The sequence below is a fragment of the Triturus cristatus genome, chromosome 9 (assembly GCF_964204655.1).
Source record: "Triturus cristatus chromosome 9, aTriCri1.1, whole genome shotgun sequence".
NCBI classification, from domain to species: domain Eukaryota; kingdom Metazoa; phylum Chordata; class Amphibia; order Caudata; family Salamandridae; genus Triturus; species Triturus cristatus.
In genome coordinates this window covers 478917140-478923139 of record NC_140592.1, presented here as the reverse complement: position 1 = coordinate 478923139, position 6000 = coordinate 478917140, and the positions used below count along the sequence as shown (strand labels likewise).

Here is a 6000-nt window from a genome sequence, read left to right as displayed (position 1 = left end):
ATGCAAGGGCTTCGAAGTAAGAAAACCTGGTGAGAACCAAGCAAGTCACGCCACCCTGGACTCTCCTGAGTGTCTATTTTTTAGAAATGTCCAGATTTAGTAGGTTTCTTTAGATGCAGGCTGAGCTAGGGCCCAAAATCCACAGCTAACCAAATTGCACAAAACAGGGCTGTTTTTCAATGGAAAGAGTTGATGTGTTTGTGTCGTGTTTTGGGCCTTTTCCTGTCACAGTGTCTAGGCACACCCTCACAAGTGAGGTACTATTTGTACTGGGACACTTAGGAGAATGCTGGGTGGTAGGAGATTTGTAACGTCCTGCAGATTCCAAAGCTGTCCATCACTGAAATTTGTAGAAAAGGTGTGTATTTAGTCCAAGTTTGAGGTTTTCAAGGACTTCTGGGTAAAAGCAGCTTGCTAGAACCACAGAAGTCACACCACCCTGAATACACCTGGGTATTTCATTTTTAGAAACGTCTGGGTATGGTGCGTTTTCTTGAATGATAGCTGAGCTAGGGCTCAAAATCTGCAGCTACCCATATTGTAATAAAAGCATGGAGTCAGCTGGGTAAAATATGATGCCTCCAGGACATGTTTTTGGGTGTATTGTATCACAGGTGCTAGACCCAGACACACAAGAGGGGTACCGTTTTTATTGGAAAATGTGTGGAAACACAGAATAGTAGATTTTTTTTTATTACCAATTGGATTTATTTTTATTTGTGCCTTCCAAATGTAAGCCAGTGTATGAAGACCTTTTTTCTAAAAGCCCCCTGAATCACATTCTAGTGTGGGTACCCACACAATCAGAGATGTATAAATCACCACTGCTTCCAAACCCAGAATCAAGTATACATTTCAGGAACATATTGGGTTTTTTCATACACATTTTTTACTATATATTTTACCATATGAATGAATCTATACTTGGTGCACAATGAAAAAACATTGTACGGTGCAGTTCATTTGCTGGCTCAGGGTACCTCGGGTTCTTCGAGAACCTTTTATCTCCATATAACCCACGACCAGAAGATTCAAGCAGACATATCGGTGAATTGTGTTTGTAAATTGGTTGTCATTACAAGAAGTAACGAACAAAAACATGTCACCAATGACTTTTTTGCTACTCATTTTTCATATTGTTTCTTTCCACAGTTAATTTCTTTGGGAAAATCTTGAGGGATCTATACAAGTGACCCCATGCAGATTCCAGAATGTTGTCTACTTTTCAGAAATGTATAGCCTTTGACATCACCCATGGGTTTCACATCTTTTTCACCACAAACTGAAAGTATTTTGAGAGCACAAAAATGAGATGACCTATTACTTAACAAAGTTGGCGACAAGGATGGGATACGAACCCACGCGTGCACAGCACAATTGATCTGTGTTGGCCTCTTTATCCTGTATACTCAATAAATGCCTATTCAACTACCATGTTCCAGATGACCTATTACTTAACAAAGTTGGCGACAAGGATGGGATACGAACCCACGCATGCACAGCACAATTGATCTGTGTTGGCCTCTTTATCCTGTATACTCAATAAATGCCTATTCAACTACCATGTTCCAGATGACCTATTACTTAACAACGATGCAGCAAGCACAGTTAGTAATGTTTTATGTGCTTTATTTAAAAAAATGATTTCTTTTTTGTAACCATCCACCACCACCCATTTGCCCACCTCCCCACTTGGCATAGTTGCCAGCTGCCACTATTTAGAGGGTACAAATGTTCTGGAGTGAGTTGGTGTTGCGCATGCGGCCAATATTAATGACTTCCTTGGTCTCCTCCGAATATCCACCCGGTGCTCTTCTATGTCTGTGATCCTCATTCAGACACATGTTATTTCCATGGCCACCTCGATTCCCCCTGCTCGCCCTAACACTCTCTCTGGCATACTGCATTAGTAGATGTTCCCTCCCCTTCTCTGTGATGTCAGCTCAGATAACTTCCGCCGATATCGGGTCAGTGATGCATGTGTTTGCACCCCATGTATGTTTTGTCTGATAGAGTGCTGGCTTCTTGCTTTGCCAGAACTAATGAATTTCTTAATCCATCTTTTTTGCACACCTGCTGTCATTGTTGCTATGGGTATCTGTGGTTGTACGCCATGCTCCTATCTGCTAGCACTTGCAATCTGACTCATCACCTGCACTTAGACTATTTACTCTTGCACTACTTTTCTCTTGTCAATTTCCGTCTCTTTTGCCCAGCACATGCTGGCCTGTGGAAACATTGTCTCGAGTCGTACATTATTTCAAGTCCACTGGGACAAATCCGACTTAACTAGCTGGTGTGCTTTACGGACCTACACTACAGACTAGTTTTTTTTTTGCTTTTTTGGCTTCCTCGTGTTTTCCTGGGATATACACAAAATACAATGGAAATCTGGGGATCTATCTTGCACTCAGACTGGTTGGCCAATTATGCAGACTAGCTTTTAAGCCTCCATTTCTATTTTTAATGGTTAATGTATGCCATAGATTGTCACAAAACTGGTACAATGTAAGTAATGCACTCTCAGTGTATTTCAAATGGGTGTATGTTGCTGGGATGAATGTTATTGTTTTACTTAATTTATTATTTTATAAGTGAATTGTAATAATTGGTTCTGTGGGTTAGTTCCGGAATTAAAGCCAAGATTTAAGTCATCGGAAAAGCAGCTCAGAGATCTGCAGCGTTGTGTAAATAGCAACAAAAAAATGTGCAGCGCCACATCTGGTGCGCGTTGTGTGCTGATGATGGCACTGATCACACTAGCACAAGAAATGTCTGAATTGTGAAATGTTAGGCACCATTTAGCATCATGCTCAATGCAAAGGCGGGCGAGCGGTTCTTTCATGAGTTCTGTACTCAAGGCACAATCCTCTTATACAAATGTGTCCATGCATGCAACCACTCAAAGATAAAACTTCTATCAACCAATCATATAATCATATAATCTTTATTCGGCGTTATTAAAAGCAATAAAAGCACACAGTATGTCAAACTTTAAAACAGGTCTCAAAACGATTAGCAGCCACATACATAAAAGCAATCAAGATGCGATGAACATAGTACATCACAATGCACCATGCCTATTTCTAATGCTCATTGCACTTTGAACAAATATGTAATTGTGTGCAGAGGTATAAGGCAGAATGATGCGGTAAACCTGCAGAATGTGATGAGTCAATGGCGTAGTGAACCCCCCACTTAAGCAGCTTAAGCGGGCACACCCAATGAGCTGGTGAACTGAGTCCCACCCAAAACATTAATTGTTTATGAGCCTCTCCTGTCTGCAGGCCTGCTCTTCAGCAATACTGATAGGAAATACAATGCCACAGGGGTGTGGATGGCGGCACAGAGAAGGAGAAATTTAAATAAGGAAAAACAAAGCAAGGGCCCATAAGACAGAAATGTAAGAAAGAAAGGATTAGAGACACTAGATGGGTAGGCCAACCAAGAAAGAATGGTAGGAAAAGGAAATTAAGGGAATGTGAAAGGATAGATAGAAGAAAAGGTTATGATAGGATGGAAGGGTGAAAGGATGGATCGATGGGTGAAAGGAAGGATCGATGGAAGGGTGAAAGGAAGGATCGATGGAAGGGTGAAAGGATGGATCGATGGAATGGTGAAAGGATGGAAGATGGAAGGGTGAAAGGAAGGATCTATGGAAGGGTGAAAGGAAGGATCAATGGAAGGGTGAAAGGAAGGATCGATGGAAGGGTGAAAGGATGGATCGATGGAATGGTGAAAGGATGGAAGATGGAAGGGTGAAAGGAAGGATCTATGGAAGGGTGAAAGGAAGGATCAATGTAAGGGTGAAAGGAAGGATCGATAGAAGGGTGAAAGGAAGGATCGATGGAAGGGTGAAAGTATGGAACGATGGAAGGGTGAAAGGAAGAATCGATTGAAGGGTGAAAGGATGGATCGATGGAAGGGGGAAAGGAAGGATCGATGGAAGGGTGAAATGGTGGCTGGGGGTTATAGTATCTGTAACGATAGAGGATGAGAAATGGACAGATGGGAAGAGTGAAAGGATGGCTACATGGATATCTTGATGGAATGATGGATGCATGGACACACTTCTCCTAGGGATGGTCAGGTCTGCTTGCTTTGCGTTCTTAGTGTGATTAGAACTGTGGTTCACTTGTGTTGAGGGTCCCCTGACTTTCCAGCATCTCACAGACGTGCTTTGTGCTGAATGCTGGCATCAGCAGGATTGGTGAGCCCTGAAGGATTGAACTGTGCGTCAGTGGCCTGCTTTACGCCCCTCATTTCGAATGGCAGTGTCACACGATTTACCTTTTGCCAGGTGTGTGTGTGCCTGTTTTCATAAGGCGCTAGGTTTCCATGCAGGGCCTGCACGCGCTACTTTGCCTAACTGTAGTACTTAAACTGAAACACTAGAGGAATGTGTGCTCTACCACTCCCTTTGTAAAAATCAGGGAGTCTCGCTACCCAACACAACGCTTTTCCAGCACTGTACTCAAGATATTTTTGATCTTGAAAACAGACGGCACTGTCTTTTCGCTTTATTGTACTGGTAGCAGTTTTACACAAGAGCCTGCAGCCAAGCCCGTGCTTCTCCGCGCACACGGTCACGTCCAGGCAGGATGAAAACGCCACAGGTTGTCGAACTTCCTTCCCCCTCCCGCCCACCTTTTCCTTCTTGACGTCTGAAGTGGACTCCGCCTGCTGAAGCGTATGTGTTTTTTTCTCCTTTTGCTTCCTCAGTGAGGTGAGTTTGGAACTGTTCCCAGACGGGCTGAAGGGCCCGGCGGCAGGGCTGAGGAATCCGCCGCGGCGCGCGCAGCCACCGCTCGACGCCGGGAGCTGGCGCGAGGCATCCCGCGAGGAAACCGGGGCGGGTCTATTATGTCTGAAGCGCGAGGAAAGGATCCGGGCAAAAATCTTTAGCCTGAAGAGGTTTTCAGGTGGACCGACACTGAGGGCGCAGGATTTCCTTAGTGAGGTGAGACTTTGTTTTCTGTTATTTTTGTTTTTATTTTTCACATGCCTTGGTGCGAGTGAGGTAGCTCAGTGGGTCGAACACTTGGCACCAGATTTGTTCGCACCCTGCTGCAGGTCACAGGTTCGAATGAGCCCGGAAGTGGGTTGACCAAACCTTTCAGAAGTATAAGTGAACCAGTTGTCTGAAAGAAAGTCAGCGATTGAAGCGTCTGGGGCTTGTGCTGTGTGTTGAATATGTATGTATTGGACACTTCCTTGTAGATTTCTCCTTCTAAACAGAAGCTCTTTCATAACATTCGTCATATGTGAGAGGTTGAAGTCCGGCGCAGGTGAGAGGTGGCCCGGTAGGGTCTCGAGGAGCCACCGGAGGAATGAAATGCTGTGGTAAACGGAGTCTCAGGCTCCCATCAGTAAATGCGGAAGCATCCTTTCACCAGCTGCGAGCGGCAGAGAAAGTGAAGGGATCCGCTCGAGGGTGACTGCTGTTGTCTCCTGCAGCTAGTGTCTTGTACTGCACCAGCTCTGAACGTGGCTTTCTCGAGTGGTGGTGACAGTGGTTCCTGAATGTTTTCTTATTCTGTGGCCCCCATCTCTTCAGCGACCGCTGTGCAGGTGGGACTGCTTTGGTTGTCTCCTCCTTGTGAAGTAGTTTCCCCCTATAGGCGAGAGTGGCAGCGATGCTCTCTTCCTCGTGGTGTTGTTTACTCCTGGAGTAGAGAGTAGTAGTAGGTAGCACCTTCTTCTAGTGATGTGGTGCCCTGTGGTTGTCTCCTCCTAGGGCTTTGGGCTTTTGCTGTCAGTGAGGACCAAAGTGGTTGACCCCCATATTTTTTATTGTGGTGTCTGTGGTGATAGGCTCTCCCTATAGGGTGGGACTGGCCTATAGGGCGGTCATGCAGTGCCCGATGGGCTGGTCTTACAGGTAAGTGTGTGGGCCGTTTCTTTAACAGTTTGTGGGCCTGTTTTATGGCCAGGTGTCCGGGTTTTACTTTTGATTTAACTGATATTACTACAAACATTGTCAACAGCAATTACACATGC

General features: G+C 44.9%; 1 protein-coding gene across 2 annotated transcripts in view; it reads left to right on the top strand.

Annotated features, from left to right (window-relative positions):
* Nucleotides 1-4723: 4723 nt before the first annotated feature.
* RIN1 (Ras and Rab interactor 1) overlaps nt 4724-6000 on the top strand; it is a 179209-nt gene continuing 177932 nt past the window's right edge. The window contains exon 1 of one of the 2 annotated variants that reach the window (XM_085625413.1): nt 4724-4960. The gene's annotated coding sequence lies outside the window, so the exon portion shown is untranslated. The remainder of the gene's footprint in view (nt 4961-6000) is intronic. The other variant, XM_085625414.1, reaches the window with a different exon arrangement.